The sequence below is a fragment of the Giraffa tippelskirchi genome, chromosome 7 (genome assembly GCF_054371585.1).
Source record: "Giraffa tippelskirchi isolate mGirTip1 chromosome 7, T2T-mGirTip1v1.2.pri, whole genome shotgun sequence".
NCBI classification, from domain to species: domain Eukaryota; kingdom Metazoa; phylum Chordata; class Mammalia; order Artiodactyla; family Giraffidae; genus Giraffa; species Giraffa tippelskirchi.
In genome coordinates this window covers 34,019,306-34,042,981 of record NC_137281.1, presented here as the reverse complement: position 1 = coordinate 34,042,981, position 23,676 = coordinate 34,019,306, and the positions used below count along the sequence as shown (strand labels likewise).

General features: G+C 37.4%; 1 protein-coding gene across 2 annotated transcripts in view; it reads left to right on the top strand.

Annotated features, from left to right (window-relative positions):
• LOC145514266 (uncharacterized) overlaps positions 1-23,676 on the top strand; it is a 718,708-nt gene that overhangs the window by 692,062 nt on the left and 2,970 nt on the right. Inside the window, exon 1 of one of the 2 annotated variants that reach the window (XR_014060008.1) lies at positions 21,563-21,922. The exons of the other annotated variant lie outside the window; for it this stretch is intronic. The gene's annotated coding sequence lies outside the window, so the exon portion shown is untranslated. Of the gene's footprint in view, positions 1-21,562; positions 21,923-23,676 lie in introns of those variants that run through there. 2 annotated transcript variants of the gene reach the window in all.

Genomic DNA, 23,676 nt, shown 5'->3' with positions numbered 1-23,676 from the left:
ATCATTAGTCGTGAGGTGTAGAAAGATAATTAAATATTCCACCACATTAATTTATATTTAATTAACTGTGCTTTAGTGATCCTTCTGTCTGAATAGTAATACTGTGTAAATAAACAATTAGAATGTATACTTCTTTTATTAAAGATTTATTCTTAAAATTAAGTAAAAGATGAAATTATTAATTTAATTATTTGTAATTTTCAATCAGAATCCTGTTAATAAAATTTGAAAAGGTTATCACTGACCTCAGTGATGATAGCTTCACATTTTATATTCCCTGTTATAATTTATCTTATAGATTAAAAATATATTTATTTAAGTTATGCCAATAACTATTTGCTTTCATGATATTCTATGCTATGGTTCTTTTAGATCAGAAGTGACAACTTATATTCTCACCAACAGTGTGAGAGGGTTTCCTTTTCTCCACACCCTGTCCAACATTTGTTGTTTGTAGATTTTTTGATAAAGAACTCGCCTGCCAATATAGGAGATGTAAGAGACAGGTTCGACCCCTGGGTCAGGAAGATCCTCTAGAGAAGGAAATGACAATCCACTCCAGTATTCTTGTCTTGGAAAATCTTATGGATGGAGGAGCCCGGCGGGCTACAGTCCATGGGGTCACAAAGAGTCAGACACAACTTAGTGGCTAAACAGCAGCAGCAACAGCAAACTTCATTCAGCCATGGCCATAATCACTTGGGACATGTCATATTTCTTGAAAACAGCTGTATTATGTCGAAGGAAGCAACAGTTAAGGTCCCAAATAAGATCAAATTGATAGAAACTAGAGCTAAGTTTATAGCCAATGAAGAGTCTACTAAGAGATAAAATTGCTGAGGTTTTAAGTTTTTTCCCATGAAGTGTTAGGGAAATTCTTGCAAAGATAATCAAGCATTGGTAGGAGCAAGAACCTAAATGCTTTCTAGTCTTAGATGTCAGACATTTGTGTAGGGCAAAGATTGTAGTAAAGTGAAATCCTGACAAGATGTGCACTGTGTCTTTAAGTGTTCTTGCTTTTATTTGCCTGGATAATTGGGAAACCAGTAAACAAATAGTCTAGGTTTTCTTTAAGCATCTTCAGTAAGATAAGCAACAAAATATAATGTGGGGAAAAAAGAGATTATTTTTTTCCCTGAATCATGAGAATGTATTCTTGACTAAAATATAAAGTTACATTAAAATATCACTAAGCAACAGTCACATTATCCTATCAGGAGAAGTTACTTCATATTAAATTATAACATCCCAAGCAAAAATGTTTGTGTTTTTAATATGAAATATTTATCTAGGCAAACAATTCAATACCAATTTTAACTGTCTAGATGGAATTTTCAGGATAGAGATGTTTCACGCCTGCGCCATTTCCTAATGGAAACATTTGTTTCTAGAATTATAGAAGGGATAATAAGGTTGCTTTTGTTTCTTTTCAAAGCTGTTGGGACGTTTTATGTTTGATATGGTTAGTGTTCCCCTGGGCTGACCAATATATATTCCCTTCTACTTTGTGAAAAAAACTTTTTTGGGGTTGGAAATCACTTTGCTTGTGTGGTAAACTCATACTTTCCTGCTTTTCAACCCAAGGTAGTCAAACATCATGTATTGGGATGTTGCAATGCTCACTTTCACAGGCTGAGTTCTGAAACAATACAGCCCCCCCACCCCCAACTCATAAATCCAATGGTGATTTTCTCTCCACTATTTTAAAATTTTGTTTTTGCTCCCTTCTTCAACCCTGTTGATATTAGAATCTCACGATTGTCCTCCCTTTTGTAGTTTTAGTATTGTTAGAGATGTTTGCATTGCTAGCTCATCCAGGTAATCATGACGTTTGGTTTGCTGTTTCATTCAACAAATATTTTTGAAGAGTGACTTTTCTAGTTTCAAACACTACCAAGATAAATAAGACAAGCTTCATAGCTTTAACAACGATATGTCAGTTCTGGTGGAAAAGATATATAATAAGTGGGTATACAAATACATACATAGTTATGGATTGTAGACTTAAAAAATGTACAACATAAGAGTTGTGAATTAAGTCTTATTTGGAGCAAAATAAAGATTTCAGTCTGGGAGACAGCACCTCAGATAGCTCTGAGAAACTGCCCAAAAGAGTCAAGGGGGAAGGTCAGTATACATGTGATTTTGGTGAAGGGGGAATACATGCAATGAAGCACATATTTTTCCAGAAAGTTTCTTCTAGTTTCATGAAGCTTTCTGCTAGTCATGAGGAACAGTCATTTCCATGAAGAATTTTAGTGCTTTCTTAGATAGGGGGAGATATAAGAATTGGGCTCATAAAATCAGTTCCTGAGAGTATCTAACTATCTGAAGACCTGTCTTGCCAGTTTTTCCCAGAGCACTGAGTGTCTCATTTCTGCTTTCCACCCTGAACTCCTCTCAGGGGGCATTGAAAATTAGCAGCTATAGCAACACATGATTTAATCCTTGTAAAGGCAGGTAGCAAGTGCCAAAGGCAATTGTCAACTTGTAGTTGACAGTAACTTCTCAGTTACTAAGAAGACTCCCCAACCTTTGAAGGTTGGATGGATGAAATTATTTAGGTTGATAATATGTTGAGCAGAAATTTCCAAGGATACATTTCTCTTTATTAGAGACAATATGTATTTTCTAAGCCTCCACTTCACTGAAGGATAAAACCTATACTGTTAAAGCAAAACTGTGCACCAGAAATTACAGGAAATGTCATTTGATTCTGAGTCATGGAACATTTTATGGTTGAGATTAGTGAATCATGGTTCACAGCTCTTGGGATAGGTGTTCCCATATTTTCTCAGCGATGCTCTGAATCCCCTCATGAGATGCACAAATCATAAAACATAAAAAATTCAAAAACAAGTCTCAGTAAACACGTCCCCTTTCTTCTGTTTGAAATGTTAATTTCCTTTTTGAAGTTTTTCCTATTTGATAGCAGGATGCAGTTTTGCTTGTTTCATTGCCAAAGACAGACTGGGAGAACTGAGTAGCCTCATGTGTTACAAAGATTGAAATTTCCAAATTAAAAAAGCCCACAAAACTATATCCAGTGTAGACAAGTTCTTCAACAATTTTTGTCTTTTAAAAATTTTATCTTTTTGATAAGATCTAAATTCAGCCTCTTTCCAAGTGAAATTATATTTCTCCAAGAAAACCATATCTGAAAACTCTCAGATAGGTAATTAACATAATTATTATACCTTTTATTTGTTTACATGATGTTAAAGATTTATGTTATCAGTTTATGTATACTTATATATGTCTATTGCATTTCTATTTTATTTTTATATTTAAAAATGCTTTAAATTAAAAGGAGCAGGAGCTCTCTAAGCATTAAAAGCCAGAGATAAAATGAAAAAATCTCAAACTGCAAATTTCTATGGAGCTATAGCAGAAAATTTCCTAGCAGTATGTAGATCTTAGAACAATTCTGCAGTTTTGATAAGCATAAGAAATATGATTTTTTTATTTAATCACTAATTTAGATAGTTCACCCAATGGTTGTATTATATTCTAAAACTTCTAGAAATCTGATCATCTAATCTTTTCCTTAAAGATCTTTACAGTTTGTTACAATTTGTACAAGACTATGATTAGCATTGACAAATGAGAGAACAGTGTCAAAATACCTTTCATAGCTTTACAACTTTCTAAACCTGCTTTGTGGCAGTATTTTGATTACTTTTATTATCCTTACTCTCTGACAATGAACTGTAATCACATGAGTACATAATTTCACTTTTGTGCCTCAGGTTCCATAGTGATAAAATGAGCAAGCTGAGCTAGTTTAACACTTTTGTATCTGATAAGCTGATTTATTTGACTTTCCCCCTTTTGATTTGATCATCCCATTAAGATACTCGTGCCGTTTTCAGGTCTGTGTGTGTTAGTCACTTCAGTCATGTCTGACTCTTTGCAATCTCATGGGCTGCAGACTGCCGGACTCCTCTGTCCATGAGATTTCCCAGGCAAGAATACTGGAGTGGGTTGTCATTTCCTTCTTCAGAGGATCTTTCCGACCCAGGGATTGAACCTGCGTCTCCTGCATTTCAGGCAGATTCTTTACCAGCTGAGCCACCAGGTGTGTACGCCTCTGCTGCCATTATAATAGTAGAACAAGTTTGGGGTACTCTTCACAAGTTTAGAAAACTGAGTTCATTGTTTGGTTTTTAGAATACCCTACCAAAATTGCTCTAACACAGTTGGGAAGTGGATGAAATTCCTCAGGTTATGAGGTTTTCCCATCCATAATTGTGAGGAAAATAAAAGTAGAGGGCAGTTTTCCAAAGGACTTCAATTCAAATAGGTGTCCCCAATCCCTGACCCACATGGACCAGTATCAGTCCGTGGCCTGTTAGGAACTGCAGGAGGTGAGCGGTGGGTGAACAAGTGAGGCTTCATTTGCGGCTCCCCATCCGCTAGTGGAGGTGATGGAATTCCAGTTGAGCTATTTCAAATCCTAAAAGGTGATGCTGTGAAAGTGCTGCAATCAATATGCCAGCATATTTGGAAAACTCAGCAGTGGCCACAGGACTGGAAAAGGTCAGTTTTCATTCCAATCCCTAAGAAAGGCAATGCCAAAGAATGCTCAAACTACTGCACAATTGCACTCATCTCACACGCCAGCAAAGTAATGCTCAAAATTCTCCAAGCCGGGCTTCAACAATACATGAACTGTGAACTTCCAGATGTTCAAGCTGGATTTAGAAAAGGCAGAAGAACCAGAGATCAAATTGCCAACATCCTCTGGATCATCGAAAAAGCAAGAGAGTTCCAGAAAAACATCTATTTCTGCTTTATTGACTATGCCAAAGCCTTTGAGTGTGTGGATCACAATAAACTGTGGAAAATTCTTCAAGAGATGGGCGTATCAGACCACCTGACCTGCCTCTTGAGAAATCTGTATTCAGGTCAGGAAGCAACAGTTAGAAATGGACATGGAACAACAGACTGGTTCCAAATAGGGAAAGGGGTATGTCAAGGCTGTATTTTGTCACCCTGCTTATTTAACTTATATGCAGAGTACACCATGAGAAATGCTGGGCTGGATGAAGCACAAGCTGGAATCAAGATTGCCAGGAGAAATATCAATATCCTCAGATATGCAGATGACACCACCCTTATGGCAGAAAGTGAAGAAGAACTAAAGAGCCTCTTGATGAACATGAAAGAGGAGAGTGGAAAAGTTGGCTTAAAGCTCAACATTCAGAAAACTAAGATCATGGCATCCGGTCCCATCACTTCATGGCAAATAGATGGAGAAACAGTGGAAACAGTGGCAGACTTGCTTTTTTGGGGCTCCAAAATCACAGCAGATGGTGACTACAGCCATGAAATTAAGAGACACTTACTTCTTGGAAGAAAAGTTATGACCAACCTAGACAGTATATTAAAAAGCAGAGACATTACTTTGCCAACAATGGTCCGTGTAGTCAAGACTATGGTTTTTTCATTAGTCATGTATGGATGTGAAAGTTGGACTATAAAGAAAGCTTAGCACCGCAGAATTGATGCTTTTGAACTGTGGTGTTGGAGAAGACTCTTGAGAGTCCCTTGGACTGCAAGGAGATCCAACCAGTCCATCCTAAAGGAGATCAGTCCTTACTGTTCATTGGAAGGACTGATGTTGAAGCTGAAACTCGTCAGGCACCTGATGCGAAGAACTGACTCATTTGAAAAGACTCTGTTGCTGGGAATGATTGAAGGTGGGAAGAGAAGGGGACAACAGAGGATGAGATGGTTGGATGGCATCACTGACTCAATGGACATGAGTTTGCGTAAACTCCAGCAGTTGGTGTTGGACAGGGAGGCCTGGAGTGCTGCAATCCATGGGGTTGCAAAGAGTTGGACATGACTGAGTGACTGAACTGAATTGAACTGATCTCCCTCATTCCTGCCTGAACTACACTACCTCCCCACACTGCTTCCTGGAAACATTGTCTTCTATGAAACTGGTCTCTGGTGTCAAAAAATTGGGGACTGCTGAAATAAAGAAGTGTGAATAAATGGCAGTCACTTCCACACACAGCATCCTAAGTTAAATGATATTCTGGCACTCATTTCAATGGGCTGTCCATTTGATTTACCTGTCCTCAAATGATTTCAAATAAGGAAATCAAGGAAACAGAAAACATGATTAATTTTGAATGGGAAGGCAGATGCCTGGAAGACATCATCTAGGACTAGGATTGAAGGATGAGCAGACATTTGAGGCTATGGCAATTCTGTAAGCCTTGGGTACAGCACAGTCTCCTTAGACTAGGCTGTTTCTTAGACCCCTTTGAAAGCTCCCTGGTCATGATTTTCTTCCTCAGTTTTTCCATGGGTTACGGTGACTATTTTCAGAAAGGAAACCTGAGATAAGACCATACCTTAATATTATTATCCAACTACTTCATGAGACAACTTTGAGACTATCCTCTAAGTTTATTCTCCTGTTTTTCTGTGCCAAGTTATCTATGGACAGCTCTGTTACATTAGGCAGAGGTGTGGAAAGACCAACAAATAACCATCAACAACAATAAAAACTTACCTGCTGAAATGACTGCTGATCCACAATAAAGAAGAAGAGGGATTTTTCCACTAAGTGGCTTAAGGATTCTGAATATTTGTGATTTTTAAAAATGCATGTAGATTCCATATCCCAGCGTGGCTATTAATGAGGATGAGATAAATTTCATAAACTTTCCTTGGCTTCCCCTGGGATGTCCATGCGGCATGTACCCTGAGGCCAAGTTTCCTCTATTATGAAGCTGCTTATTTGGTTGAGGTTAAACTACTTAATTTTCCACAGAGATTTGAGGAAACAAATTGTGTGCAAAACATATTGAAAGTATTAAATGTTTATATTTTTAAAGTGGCACATTCATGCAAGTATAAGTACAATAAAAATAAAATGGAACAAAGAATGAAGAGCAGTGCCTAGCTCAGTCTCTGCTCCTAGCATAAAGCCTACAAAAATTCCATGGGCATTTTTTTTTTCCTCTGTAAATAGCAAGAAAATTTGGCATTACCATCTCCCAACACTACAGACATCTTTACTTTGACTTATAATAAGACCTTTCTGATATATTTTAGTTCTGATTTTCATATTGGGTTGTGGTAAGGAGATGACAGGGTAGTGGGATGTGGTGGTGAAGAGGGAATTCATAGGGCCTGGACTGCATCTTAGGCCTGTTTATGCTGATCATGCTTGGCCGCCTCTCTAATGGACTTTAAACTCTGTGCTTAGTGGTTATGGAGACGACAACAAAAGGATAAGACCCCCTCCGGACAGGGGAACCTTGAAGATCATATCCAGGTTACTCATCGCCTAAGAGAAAACATACACTAATCACCCCTGTCTCTGGACAGGCCATAATTTTTTCTGTACTTATTGGAGTGTAACCTCGGGCTTATTGATTATTGGCCAATTGTTTAACTGTTTGAAAACATAACATATAAATGATGAGATTATTGTGATTGTATTTACACTTCCTTTGTTTATGTAAGTCTCAAGGAATTTGGGGTGGTGAGTTCGGACACGTACACATGGGGTATAAAAGATTTTCACAAATGCTGGTCAGGGTCCTTGGCTAAGAGAAGACTCTGCCTTGGGCCCGCCGGTGTAATAAACTGCACTCTGCTACCTGCACTGTCCTTCTGAGTGAGTTTGTTTCCCAGAACGCGTGGGTACAACAGTGGCATGGTTTAATTACTTTTCTTTGTCCCTTGGAAGCAGAGCTTAGTTGAAAATTGATGTATGCAGAATTCTTCATTGAGGGAGGTAGTAATGGAAATAGATCTAAAATAACTGCTTTTTAAAAAACCCATGGTAACAATTGTGTCGATTTACCATGCTGCTGCCTTGCTCTCTTCAAAATTGTCTCTCTCTCTCTTTTTAAAAGTTTATTTACTTATTTTAATCAGAGGATAATTACTTAGCAATATTGTGATGGTTTTGCCATACATCACTATGAATTGGCCATAGGCATATATGTGTCCCCTCTCTCCTGAACTCCCTTCCCACCTTCCTCCCCACCCATCCTCCAGGATGTCACAGAGCACCCGCTTTGGGTTCCCTGGGTCATGCATCAAACTCCCACTGGCTATCTGTTTTACACTTGGTAATGTATGCGTTTCAGTGCTATTCTTTGAACATACTTTACATGTTTTCTATGCATGGTAAGTTCTAAGCACATTCTCACTCACCTCTGAGTAACTGAGAAAAGGAAGTTGTTTAATGGAGAGGCATTCAGGGTAGATAAAAGGTGTTGGCTTGGATCCAAGTGGAATCAGTCTTCACCTGCAGCTATGACGTCTTCACCTTCATGCTATGGCTTGAATTAGTGGATTCACATCCTTCCCACCCCCTTCCCCTCCTTTCACCTTCATTTTCCCACTTTCCTTTTTTTCTTGCCTCTTTCCTCCCTGCACCCCTCCATCCTTCTTTCCTTCATCCCTCCCTCCATCACTTTCTTCATTTTTCTTTCTCTGTGAATCTTTCTCTTTCTCCTTCTTTTAAAAACTTGCTTTAATTTAGTCTGTTACAGTCCATTCTGTCAGCCATCGCTGAGCATCTCTGGTGCAAAACTGGCCAAGGCCAACAGGCAGGCAGGGCTGAGTGGCTCTCAGGAGGGGACACTGTACTCCATTTCACTGTTTTCTTTCAGGTCCACCAAGGTCTCCATAGATAGAATATGATGATGAAAGTAATAGGAGAGTAGGCAGAGCTGGAGCTCGAAGGAATTTACATTCCAGTTTTCGTTTTCTTACTTTTGTTTTGAAAAAATTATGAAATCACTGTAGACATTTGCATTTAAAAATACTTAAAATATGTATAATTCCAAAAAGTGAGTTCCAATTCAGCCCTGATGTTATGTCATCACGTGTGCTGGACTCCAGGCGCCGACTGAAAGCTGGCGTACCACCACAAGAGTAAAACGAGCAGGACCAGTGTTCATTGTTACCACACTACCTTTTATAGATGCCTCCTCATGGATGGGCTTCCCTGGTGATTCAGATGATAAAGAATCTGCCTGCAGTGCAGGAGAAGCGGATTCGATCCCTGGGCTACAGTTTGTGGGTTGCGAAGAGTCAGACGTGACTGAGAGATTGAACACGCACGTGTATAATGAGGACATTAACAGTATCTTCCACAGAGTGATGGTGTGAGGGATTTGCCCATCATCTCACAGATTCTGTCTGAGCTAAGGTCTGAATCTAAGACTGCCTTTATTCAGATGCTTCTGCCGTGTGTGCGCTCAGTCATGTCCCGACTCTTTGAGACCCAATGGAATGTAGCCCACCAGATTCCTCTATCCATGTAATTTGAATACTGGAGTGGGTTGCCAATTCCTTCTCCAGGGAATCTTCCCGATCCAGGGATCGAACTTGCATCTCTAGCAGGTGGATTCTGTACCGCTGCGCCACTTGGGGAAGCCCCTTTATCCAGATATTCAGCCCTTAAATGTGTCACTGCGTTATCTTTCTCTGGCAGAAAGTAAAATGTAATTGTTTTGCACCATTACTCAATGACACATTTTAATTTTTTCCCCTAAAATATCATCTCACTTTCATACATTCTTTGCTTTTTTAACATATGTGAACCCTGGAGCTAATTAGCTGATAGTAAGCCATATAGTGCTGAAACTGTGGATTGAGTTCATCAGAACCATTGGACTGCAATTTGTTTAGTTAAAAAAAATATAAACACTTGCTTTTTGCCCCCTTAAAATCAATGATTTTGTACTAGGCAGTTAACATATTCAGATAAATCTCAGATGATCTGATGCCTTAGAGTTTTTGTCCCTCTAAGGTACATTCAGAATACATTGACTGTTTGGCTTCTGTGTTAAAAAAAAAAAAGTGAATTACCTCCTCGTTTCTTCAGTAGTTATCACCTTCTTTCATCTCTCTGCATTTCTGTGTGTTTCCTAAAGCAAGTAAGCAACCAAACAAAAATTTTTACTTGTGTATAGTAATTACAGATTGTGATTGATAAAAATAAATGCCGCCTTTAGGTCCAGCCTACTCTCTTCTTGCAGGTGAAATTAGGTACAGAGTTTAAGATTAAAATGCAAATTTTTTTTTTTTTTTTGCACATTAATTTAAAAGAATACATTTGCTCTACCTGAATAATTGTTAGGCTTTGCACTAACAGCTTCTAACAGTAAGAAAGGCATTCTTATTCCCAACTCAAAACATCAAACATTTTCTTACATTTAGCAACCAGTGTTTTACAAATGTAACTTTAGCTCTATAAAAATTTTCAGGAAAATGTAACCAAGCCTAGCTTTACCTCTCTACTTTACTTACAATCTACTTATAAGGAGTCTACACTCCAGGTCTACTCTTCCTTACCCAGTTGTGTCTCAACTTCCTGTCATCAGCTTCCTAAACTTTAATTCTTGCCCTGAAACTGCCCTCAACTAATGTCATTGATTTCTTCATATTGGTATAGTTTAGTGAATAATTTTCAGTCTTCATCTTAGCTGGCCTCCCTGTAGTCTTTGACTTTGATTTTTCACGGTGACTTAAGGTTTTCTGACCTATGCTTTTGTAACACACTCTGTTCTCTTGTGACTATGTATTTTGAGACTTATCCATAGATTTCTCTTCCACCTACTCACCTACAAGGCAAGCTCCCATCTTTTCCACCATGTCAAGCTTCTCTTCTCCCTTTACATATTCTTTGCAGGAGGCAATTCCATCTAGTCAAACTCTCTGTGGACTCCAAGGAGATCCAACCAGTCCATCCTAAAGGAGATCAGTCCTGGGTGTTCATTGGAAGGACTGATGTTGAAGCTGAAACTCCAATACTTTGGCCACCTGATGTGAAGAGCTGACTCATTGGAAAAGACCCTGATGCTGGGAAAGATAGAGGGCAGGAGGAGAAGGGGACGACAGGGGATGAGATGGTTGGATGGCTTCACTGACTCAATGGACATAGGTTTGGGTGGACTCTGGGAGTTGGTGATGGACAGGGAGGCCTGGAGTGCTGCGGTTCATGGGATCACAGAGTCGGACATGACTGAGCGACTGAACTGAACTGAACTGAACTGAAACTGTAAATAGTGAAACACAATAAAAATGCTTTAACTCATATTTCCAAAGCAGATTTCCCTTCTGCAGCTCAACTCCATGTTATTTGTGTCAGACTATTTGAAATGCTAAGCAGAATAGCCAGTTACTTCTAACTCAAACTTGCAAATGTTTGGTGTGTATGTATGTGTAAATGTGCTTGTATCTCCCAACAAAAGTGAATCGTCCCAATTGAGTTTATAGCATCTTTCAAGTAACAAAAACAGGAGTGATGATATAAATTCTTCCTTTATCCTTAATGTCATGAGCACTAAGAACTGTTGGTGTATTCTTCTTCTTTTTTTTTTTTTTTTAGATCCAAAAATATCTGTAGACGAGTTTTTTAAATTTTTTTTTAAGTTTTAGTGATTTCTTTTCTGGATGATGAATTGTGGTATCTAACTTGTTTCTCATCTTTGGCCACTTTCCAATTCACCTCCACATAACTATAAATACTTAAAAAATTAAGACATTTTATGTTGTTACATGGATTTGACCATTCAATAGTAATCCCATGCTGATGAGATAGACTCCTAGTTTTATTGTATGTTACACAAGGCTCTTCATGATCAGGCACCTGAGTAAGTCTTGCCACACTTTTATCATACTCTAAATTCCAGAAAAGTGAATGATTTTCAGATCTTTGGATAAACTGTTTCTTCCCCCTCACTCATCAGTATCTGTTCTCATAACAGACAGAAAGAAGAAGCATTTACCAATTGTCTCCCAGCTTCCATTGGTTAAGTATGGCCCTGTGTGCATTACTTATGGCCCTTCTAAATGGCTCCTGTGTGGGTGCCATACAGATTTATGGCTGAAACACACCTGAAGATGTCAGAGAAGGTGCTGGGGTTGTTGATAAACAAAGGGAAGGAAAAAATATTTTGTAGCAGAGGCCTAAGCAAGGTGCTATCCGATTCTACCTGGGATTGTCTAGGCACTCAACAGGGGCTAGAAAAAGAGAGCATAAATTTCTGTACAAGAAGTGCTGAGTACAACCATACATTTCAAGACTCAGCTCACTTACTATATCGCTGTAATAATCTTTCTTTTATCTTGTCCTCATGTTCTCATGTGCTGCCACAGCACATCCCTGACATGCTTCTATGACCGATGCCATACTATAACCAAAGTCTTAATTTTCCATTGCCTATACTATGATCTTCTTAAGTGAAATGAGGTCTCTTTACCTCTATCGATATCTCTTGTGCATGTTGGTATTTGATAATAGATACAGATCTATTTGATTAAAATCAAATATTGCCTAATATTCTATCATATGGATATGTTACATTTATCCATTTCTAGTTAATATACATTTCAACTGTTTCAATGTTTCAGTGAATGCTACAGTGAATCATTTTCTAAGCCCTATTTTCTTTTTCTGTATATAAACATATGGCAATTAAGAATACTTTTGAAATTACTGGGACTTGTATTTCTTTTAAAAAATTGTGAACCAGATGTATTTTCTAGCTGTTAACAGACTGTAAATACTCCTATTTGGAGAAGTCTTTTCAGTACTTATGGTTACCTAAATATTTTCTAGATCTTATACTAGGTCTGTTATTTACATGTTAACTTGCCACCCTCCCTTCTTAGCTATGGTTACTAACTTGTTAGTTAATAACCTTTAAGCTACTGATCACACTGTTCTATTTATAAGTGTAATCTGCTTAAATATTTCTTGATCTTTTACCCATTTTGAAAAGGAATGTAGCTGAAGCTATTGTGATAAAACTTATCCCCCTTTGTTCAAAGACCAGCTTATGTTTCTGCATTAATTTTCATTCTTCTCTTTCACAGATAATTAATAGAAATGCTGAGAAGCACTTAACTTTACTTCAACCTATTTGAAGTTTATTACCCTTGTGACTCATACATCACAATCACCAAAAATGGATAAATTGTGAAATCTACCGGAGTAAATCTTCCCTTCAAGGACTACGACTCCCAAAACTCCTGACAGTCCATTTTCAGACTGCCATCTCTAATAACTCTGTTTCCCACAGAGTAAAAAACTTTTACACACTGCAAATGCTGCACTGTTGTTCTTAGAGCCTAGGTCCTTAGACTTTCATTTCTGACATGCTTCAGGTTGCTACACGTTCAGCGTGCTTACTTCCTGACATTAATATGAAATGTTCTATTTTGACATTTAGTCATTTCAGAAAGTGGGCATTTGATTCATGGGATAAAAATCTGTATCTCTAGAGAGCTGCATTAAAAAAAAATTAAAGTCAGGGAGTATTGTTGTTGTTCAGTCTCTCAGTCATGTCCGACTCTTTGCAACCCCTTGGAATGTAGCCCGCCAGGATCCTCTGTCCATGGCATTTCCCAGGCAAGAATACTGGAGTGGGTTGCCATTTCCTGCTCCAGGGAATCTTTCCAAACCAGGGATTAAACCTGCGTCTCCTGAATTGGCAGGCAGCTTCTCTACCACCGAGTCACAGGGGAAACAGGATATACTAGAGTACTGCTTATTTAGCAAACTTCCTAATTTCATTGTTGTTAAATTGACTTTCTACTGGTAAGAATAGGAACCTTTGTCATTTTTCTTATGCTCCATCCCTTGTTCAGGTTCTTTTCATCTCCTACTTGTGTTGTTGCACATATTTTCTAGACTGTGTCTTGCTTCTACTTAATCTCTTTGCAATTGTTTTTTCTTTCCTACACCCAAAGCTAACCCTTGACATCTTCATACTTTGCTGCAACAGGGACAGTGGTGCTCAACAAATACTCCATTTGTTCCCCCTCTCTGCCACATCTGAAATGCAAAATTATAAGTAGAGAAATGTGATCAGTAACTTAAATTTTATACACTAAGAAGGAAGGGTAGCAAATTAACATGTACATAAACAGAACTTTTTTGCATGTGGGCAGGTCCTCATGAGTATTATAGTTCTGGCTAATAGGTTACCCATGAAACTGATGTAGAATACTCCATTGGAAGCATGGAAGAACCAGTTCACTCCCCTCCATTTCTCTCTTTTCTTTATTACTTTTTTATTCTTTTTTGGGTGTATATCGCTCCATGTATTTTTAAGTTTTTACTTTATATTAGAGTATAGTTTACAATGTTGTGTTAGTTTCAGGTATACAGCCAAGTGATTCAGTTATACATATACATGTATCTATTTTTTTGGGGGGGGGGATTCTTTTCCCATTTAGGTTGTTACATAATATTGAGTAGAGTTCCCTGTGCTATACAGTAGGTCCTTGTTGATTCTCTATTTTATATGTAGTAGTGTGTATATGTTAATACCAAGCTCCTAATGTATCCTCCCCACTTTTCCCCTTTGATAACCATAATTTTGTTTTCTAAGTCTGTGAGTCTATTTCTGTTTTGTAAATAAGTTCATTGTGTCCTCTTTTTAGATTTCATATGTAAGTGATATCATATGATATTTGTCTTTGTCTGGCTTACTTCATTTAGTATAATAATCTTTAGGTCCATCCATATTGCTGCAAATGGCATTATTTCATTCTTTTTTACGGCTGAGTAATTTTCTGTTGTATATATGTACCACATTTTGTTTATCCATACCTCTGCCAATGAATATCTAGGTTGCTTCCATGCCTTGGCTATTGTAAATAGTCCTGCAATGAACTATGCATCTTTTCAAATTATATTTTTCTCATATATATTGGATCATTGGGTAGCTCTATTTTTAGTTGCTTAAACCTCTGTACTGTTCTCCATAGTGACTGTACCAATTTACATTCCCACCAACTGTCAAGAGGGTTTCCTTTTCCCCACACCCTCTCTAGCATCTTTTGTTTGTAAACTTTTTAATGATGGACATCCTGACTCTAGGGAGATGACACCTCATTGTAGTTTTGATTTGCATTTCTCTGATAATTAGCAATGTTGAATATCTTTTCATGTGCTTTTTGGCCATCTATAATGTCTTCTTTTTTAAAAAAATTTATTTATTTATCTATTTTTTTCTTTACAATATTGTATTGAAGTGTCTATTTAAGTCTTCTGCTCGTTTTTGATTGGGTTATTTATTTATTTATTTATTTTGATACTTAGCTGCATGTGCTGTTTATATATTTTGGAGATTAATCCTTAGTTGGTAGCATTGTTTGCAAATATTTTCTCCCAGTCTGTGGGTCATCTTTTTGCTTTGTTTATGGTTTCGTTTGCTTTGCAAAAGCTTTTGAGTTTAATTAGGTCCCATTTGTTTATTTTTGTTTTTATTTTCATTACTCTAGGATGTGGATTCAAAACAATATTGTTGGGTTTTATGTCAAAGAGTGTCTGTCTATGCTATCTTCTAAGCGCTTTATAATATGTGGTCTTATATTTAGGTCTCTTACATCCTCTTATATCCCATCACTTGCCTACTACACTGTGGACCATGGAAGGAAAATAACATATGGGGTGTGTGATGTTCCACTCTGACCCTGATGCCTTAAAGGTATTTAGTAGGGAATCAAACAGGGGGAAAAAATAAGTGACTGAATGTCCTGAAGAGAAGACATGGTTTCCTTCTTTCAACATTTTAAAGTTGTTTAACATTTCAACTAAGCCCTACCATTTACATTTACCTTACATTTAGAAGGACTAAGAGACTTCTGAATTTTTCTTTAAAAAATCAAGTCTTTAATCCATTTTGAGTTGTTTTTTTTGTATGTGTGTGGGTGTGTATGGTATTAGAAAATGTTCTACTTTCACTCTTTTGCATGTTAGCTGTTCATTTTTCCCAGCACCACTTACAGAAGTAAAAATTCTCAATGAATAGTGGCAAACCAAATCCAAAAAATGCATGAAAAGGATCATACAGTATGATCAAATGGGATTTATCCCAGGGTTGCAAATATTTTTCTTTTTTTAATTAATTTATTTTTATTGAAAGATAATTGCTTTACAGAATTTTGCTGTTTTCTGTCAAACCTCAACATGAATCAGCTATAGGTATACATATATATCCCAATGTAGTCTAGATACTATTCCATTGGTGAATATGTGGTTTGCAATTATTTTCTCTGTATCTATTGCTTATTTCTTCATCATCTTAACATAATCATACAACAAAAGTTTTAAAATTTGATGAAGTCCAATGTATCAATTTTTCCTATTTAGTTCATTCTTTTTTTTTTTTTAATAAATTTATTTATTTTAGTTGGGGGCTAATTACTTTACAATATTGTAGTGGTTTTTGTCATACATTGACATGAATCAGCCCTGGGTTTACATGTGTTCCCCATCCTGAACCCCCCTCCCACCTCCCTCCCCATCCCATCCCTCTGGGTCATCCCATTGCCCCAGCCCTGAGCATTTGTCTCATGCATCGAACCTGGAATGGTGTTCTGTTTCACATATGATAATATACGTGTTTCAATGCTATTCTCCCAGAACGTCCCACCCTCACCTTCTCCCTCAGAGTCTATAAGGCTGTTCTATGCATCTGTGTCTCTTTTTCTGTCTCGCATATAGGGTTATCAGTACCATCTATCAAATTCCATATATATGCATTAGTATACTGTATTGGTGTTTTTCTTTCTGGCTTACTTCACTCTGTATAATGGGCTCCAGTTTCATCCGTCTCAATAGAACTGATTCAAATGTATTCTTTTTAATGGCTGAGTAATATTCCATTGTGTATAGGTACCACAGCTTCCTTATCCATTTATCTGCTGATGGACATCTAGGTTACTTCCATGTCCTGGCTATTATAAACAGTGCTGCGATGAACATTGGGGTACACGTGTCTCTTTCAATTCTGGTTTCCTCAGTGTGTATGCCCAGCAGTGGGATTGCTGGGTCATATGGCAGTTCTATTCCAAGTTTTTTAAGGAATCTCCACACTGTTCTCCATAGTGGCTGTACTAGTTTGCATTCCCACCAACAGTGTAAGAGGGTTCCCTTTTCTCCACACCCTCTCCAGCGTTTATTGCTTGTAGACTTTTGGATAGCATCCATTCTGACTGGCGTGAAATGGTACCTCATTGTGGTTTTGATTTGCATTTCTCTAATAATGAGTGATGTTGAGCATATTTTCATGTGTTTGTTAGCCATCTGTATGTCTTCTTTGGAGAAATGTCTGTTTAGTTCTTTGGCCTATTTTTTGATTGAGTCGTTTATTTTTCTGGAATTCAGCTGCAGGAGCTGCTTGCATATTTTTGTGATAAATTCTTTGTCAGTTTCTTCATTTGCCATTATTTTCTCTTATTCTGAAGGCTGTCTTTTCACCTTGCTTATAGTTTCCTTTGTTGTGCAAAAGCTTTTAATTTTAATTAGGTCCCATTTGTTTATTTTTGCGTTTATTTCCAGTATTCTGGGAGGTGGGTCATGGAGGATCCTGCTGTGTTTTATGTCGGAGAGTGTTTTGCCTATGTTTTCCTGTAGGAGTTTTATAGTTTCTGGTCTTACGTTTAGATCTTTAATCCATTTTGAGTTTATTTTTGGGTATGGTGTTAGAAAGTGTTCTAATAATTCATTCTTTTACAAGTGGTTGACCAGTTTTCCCAGCACCATTTGTTAAAGAGATTATCTCTTCTCCATTGAATATTCACAAATCAATCAGTGTGATACACCACCAGAACAAGTTGGAGAAAAAAAGCATGATCCTCTCAATAGATATGGAAAAAGTTTTCGACAACATTCACCACTTGTTTATGAAAAAACTCACCAGAAACTGGGCATAGATGAAACACCCCCCAGCATAATAAAGGCACCCACCACTAATGTTGTTTGTCCCTTTTCTAACTGGTATGTGCTCAAGATGGGGAGCCTGGGTCCCTGAATGACCTTGCCCAGTGCCTGACAGCATGTAATAAAGTAGAAATAAATTTAAAAACCCATCTGCTTTGTTAAGTGCCTCAAATATAGGGAATATACTAGCCTATCTTGGCTAATGAACAATCACAGCTCTCTAAAGTCTTTTGGTAAGAGATTAAAAGGTTGTTTAATGTGTCTCCCAAAGTCTTTCAGAAATCAAACTTCCCTTTACTGATTCATGGAACTCCAGATAACCTCTGTTCTTCATAATTTAATCTATTCATATGCTTCTATGTTTGGTTATATATAATATTGCTATTATTTATTTTATTTTTACTGTGTTATTGACTAAACATCAGCAAACATTCTTTTGCTCACAGTCTTTCAGTTATTCCCTATTGTTCCTAATTCTTTATAGAACAAACTTCTTTCAGTTCAGTTCAATTCAGTTCAGTCACTCAGTCATGTCTGACTCTGCAATCCCATGAACTGCAGCACGCCAGGCCTCCCTGTCCATCACCAACTTCCAGAGCCTATCCAAACTCATGTCCATTGAGTCAATGATGCCATCTGACCATCTCATCCTCTGTTGTCCGCTTCTTCTCCTGCCCTCAATCTTTCCCATCATCAGGGTCTTTTCCAGTGAGTCAGCTCTTCGCATCAGGTGGCCAAAGTATTGGAGTTTCAGCTTCAACATCAGTCCTTCCAATGAACACCCAGGATTGATCTCTTTTAGGATGGAGTGATTGGATCTCCTTGCAGTCCAAGGGACTCTTAAGAGTCTTCTCCAACACCACAGTTCAAAAGCATCAATTCTTCAGTGCTCAGCTTTCTTTAGAGTCCAACTCTCACATCCATACATGACCATTGGAAAAACCATAGCCTTGACTAGACGGACCTTTGTCGGAATAGTAATGTCTCTGCTCTTAAATATGCTATCTAGGTTGGCCATAACCTTCCTTCCAAGGAGTAAGCGTCTTTTAATTTCATGGCTGCAATCACCATCTGCAGTGATTTTGGAGCCCAGAAAAATAAAGTCAGCCACTGTTTCCACTGTTTCCCCATCTATTTGCCATGAAGTGATGCAACTGGATGCCATGATCTTAGTTTTCTCAATGTTGAGCTTTAAGCCAAATTTTCACTCTCCTCTTTCACTTTTAGCAAGAGGCTCTTTAGTCCTTCTTCACTTTCTGCCATAAGGGTGCTGTCATCTGCATATCTGAGGTTATTGATATTTCTCCAGGCAATCTTGATTCCAGCTTGTGTTTCTTCCAGCGCAGTGTTTCTCATGATGTACTCTGCATATAAGTTAAATAAGCAGGGTGACAATATACAGCCTTGACGTACTCCTTTTCCTGTTTGGTACCAGTCTGTTTTTCCATGTCCAGTTCTAACTGTTGCTTCCTGACCTGCATCCAGATTTCTCAAGAGGCAGGTCAGGTGGTCTGGTATTCCCATCTCTTGAAGTATTTTCCACAGTTTATTGTGATCCACACTCAAAGGCTTTGGCATAGTCAATAAAGCAGAAATAGATGCTTTTCTGGAACTCTCTTGCTTTTTCGATGATCCAGCGGATGTTGGCAATTTGATCTCTGGTTCTTCTGCCTTTTCTAAAACCAGCTTGAACGTCTGGAAGGTGATGGTTCACGTATTGCTGAAGCTTGGCTTAGAGAATTTTAAGCATTACTTTGCTGGCGTGTGAGATGAGTGCAATTGTGTGGTAGTTTGAGCATTCTTTGACATTGCCTTTCTTTGGGACTTCTTTAGAGGGCTTAATAAATCCTTTATGTTTTTCCAGCCCAATCTATTGCCAGTCTTCTCTTTGTGTTTTTTCCTGACTAGAACAACTGACACGATTTCCGATCTTTATTTTGCAAACTTCGTATCTATAGGTCTCCACTAAACAGGTAGCTACTTAAAGAAGCTCTTTCTTATTTCCAGGTGTAGACACCTCCTGTATACTCATAAGGGATGCTGAACTTCCTCCATCACTGCTCTCATTACACTGTATTTTCATTGCCTAGATGCTTCTTTATACACCGCAGTAAGCCGTAAGCAGTGACTCAGTCTGTCTCATTGATGTGTGTTCTTACTGGCCATCACAAGCTCTGACACATAAAGAGAACACAGCAGGGCATTGAATCAAAATATGACCCCCATGATGGGGAAGTCTGCTCCTCTTTCTCTGAATACTTTCGCATCCCAGTTTGTATCCCATTGCTTCCATGAAGCCTCCTATGTGATTATATCCCACACGATTCCCTCATTTTGAGGTGTTTACTCCTAGAGTACACCACTTTACCACTATCCATTTTTAACAACCTTTTCTTCCTTACTTGTGTTGTTGCCTGAGTATTATTCCCAAGTATGTTCTTTGAAAACAGGAACTATATTGAGTAAATTATTTATGATATTCAGCAGAGCTTGCGCTGGAACCCGGCACTATTTGGTTAAGCAAGAATAACATGAAAAATCTGACCTCAGGGTATTCAGAGCCTAAAAGATAGGACAAAATGCCAACAGATAAATAGATCGCAATAGTTTTAATTTTACAATATTTGCCTGAGCAATGATCTGTGTGCCAAGAGATCTGCTGAAATACTTTACTATATGAAAAAGCATAGACAGTATCTTTCCAGCAATAAAGTGAAATTATGGGAAATATAATTATCTACATTGATTGTCTGTCCTAGTCAAATGTGGTAAAACTCCAAAAATAATTATGTTCAGAATTCCTTAGTTTCATTTCCATAATTTGTAAGAAAGGAAGGAAGAAGTCCCCTTTTTTCTTACTCATCTCCTTTTCTTTATTTCTCCTCTACTGTACTACTCTTACTTTTCTTCCTTCCTAATTCTCTACTTCAGACCTTTGCAGGTTCTACTCTCTCTCTCTTTCACACACACACACACGAGTCTGATTAGCTAGCTAATGCATTTACCCAGTTAAATTCTTCTCTGTTATTTTTCTATATCCTACATGATCTCAGTCCCATCGAAATTATGTGGACATCAAAAACAGTGACATTCTTACTACTTTATTTGTTATCCAAGATTGTGCTGAATTTCTCAGGAGATTAATTTGTGATGGTTTTTAGATCATTTGATTTTCAGGGATATGTTAATTCTAAATAGAGATAAAATATCTACTAATGAACAGTACTGGGATAGTTATAAGAGAAAGGTATAGTAAAGGAAGGACCTCACCAAGCGCATAAGGAATAGAGGTGGCAGCTAAGCCAACAGAAAGGTAAAAAGCCCAATTTATTTGACATAGAAATTTTATGCTATGAATATTCACCCTCCCATCTTATTCTGCACATGTGAAAGTGCTCATAGTTTTAGTTATTTATTCCTCACTTTGTTCTAAAGAGGATTTAAGATAGCTTATGAGGATATTTAAAATACATCAAAGCAACATAATTAGAAATAGATGAGAAAGTATAAAAATAACAAGACTAACAAACTAAAGTCAAACCCGAAATAGAACAAAACACAAGTACCCTTCAATGAAAGTTTTATACATTGACAGCTGTTTCTAAGATTTCAAGCAACGCATGTTGAAGGAATTTGGTAGATTATGACACTGACAATATTTAGGATATGTAAAATGAACTGTTCAGAAAGAGATGGTCAAAATAGGTGGGATATTCTCTTGAGAAGTCTTAGGAAATATACTGTATAATACAATGAACAGCATTGCCAAGAATGCTGTCAACCTTCTTAGGGTAACCATGGTGAATTCCATAAAGCAGCTGTTTGTAGCATTCTTCTGTTGAAGCTGATGATATCATATCAAATTAAATCTCAATGTAAGACACTATTTTGCCACTCGGTAAAAGGGGGGGTAGGGATGGAGGAACAATAAGATACAGACTAATATGTAACTATATACTGGTTTGAGTGAACTATTTGTAGAGATACTAAGATATTGAATGCGGTGTCTTGGTACCATGTTCTTCATTTAGTCCTCAGTAAAATCGTTTCAAAGTTACTGTCAATAATGTAATAAATCGAAACAAGAGAGCAAATGTATCTGAGAATAATGATGTGAGTAAAACTATGAAGAAAGGTGATTTATGTTCAGGAGCACAAATGTAAAATAATACACATTTTTTTTCTTCAAAAATGGCACAGGTAAGAAAAATGCCCTTTCAGGGTTTGTGTGTGTGTGTGTGTGTGAGGGAGGTGTTGCTGTAGTTTTATTGATATGAATTTCTAAATGTTGTTTTGTTAAAGTTGGAGGTTTGGCAGGTAACTGCAAAATTTCAGTACTGATAGATGGGAACTGAGTTTTATTTCTAGCCTTGAAATTAGTTCACTTAACTATGCTGTATCTCAATTTCACCAAGTAATGATCATTTTAGGGTTTCCTCATTTTGAAAATTCTATGGCTGTGTTGTCAAGTTGGCCAGGTTGTTGGTGGTGTTAGGAAAGATTTCTACCTGGTTACTGTGTTCTAATGTACATAGCCAAACTAAAGAGTTAAAGTATAGTAAAAAGGACACTTTGAAAAAGCATCATTCTTGTTACTAAGTTGCCTATAAATATTCCACAGTCAGTAAGTGTGAAGGGACAGAGGCTTGCTCTTTTATGTGACAGGCAGCATTCTGTGCTGAAAGGAGGCTCGCCATTCTTTGTGTAGTCTCTGCCTGAAGTCACCCCTTTCCTGGTGGCTCTCAACGCTGAAGGATGTTTTGAAAGGTGTGGCTTAGTGAGTCACTTGAAGCCCTGAGACAGGGATTGTGGTGTCTGTTTCCTAATGCTCATTTGGCCACTGGTGTCATGACATTAAACAGTTTTCTCTTGCCTCTGTGAAAAACAGTATCCTCTAAGGAAAAATCACAGATTGAATTGAATATTTATTTTATGATGTGATAAACTTTGTGTTATTAATTATAAAGCTCATTATAGGAAAAGTGCTTGGAGAATACACTCATTTAATTAGATATTTATTTTGCATCAGGCATGTTAATAATGTCACCCAAACTTAACAGTAGCCATTGAATAAAGTAAAAATGTATCCATTTTATGAATTAGACAATGAGAAATGTGTTTCATATCTCTGAGCACCTAAGTCATAGCTAGTGAGTGGGTGAGGCAAGATTTCAACTCAGGTAACTTGTTCTAAGCTCCCTACACTTACCTTAAGATATGTTGCTATTCATTTAACATTTTTTTCTATTATAACTGAAAGCTCCTTACTTCTAAAGCACCAGAATATCCTCATATTTCATCATGTTTCTAATTGTAGATATCTGTTTGCCTAGAAATGGAAGTTAACTATTAATATTCTAGTGATAAAGAAATGATAGTTATTAGGAAATACAATGTCACTCTAAATCATGTTTGTTGTTCTGATAATAATGAATTATAATCTCGCTTGGAAAGAATTCAGTGTAACTCCTGATTTAATGAAGTAGCTGTTTCTCTGTGTGACATTTCATTACAACACCAGAATCAAGGACTTGAGAATTTATTTTTCTACCTATTATTCAAGAAATATTACAAAAACGCAATTTCATTGTCATTAGGGTGTACTTAACTATCGGGTATTATAAGATCTTATCTCTGAGATAATGTCTGCATTAAAGAATCTATGTCAGTTCAAGCCTTCCTCTTCTCTGAGAATAACAACACAAAAGTGTAACTAAATGATCTTGAAGGTAGCAATAAAAAGCTTTTCTGGCTTCACGGTTTCTTATTGTTGGTTTCTGTTTTGATGAGCTCTCCAAATTCCTAAACTGAAACTTTACCTCATAAAAATGAGAAAAGCATTTCCCCTCACTTGTTCCAATTATTCCAACTGTGTTTATTTCCTTCTCAATAATAGCGGACTTACTAAAAGAGGCCTGCATTTAAGTCTCTATATTTCTAGCCAAAATATGGGG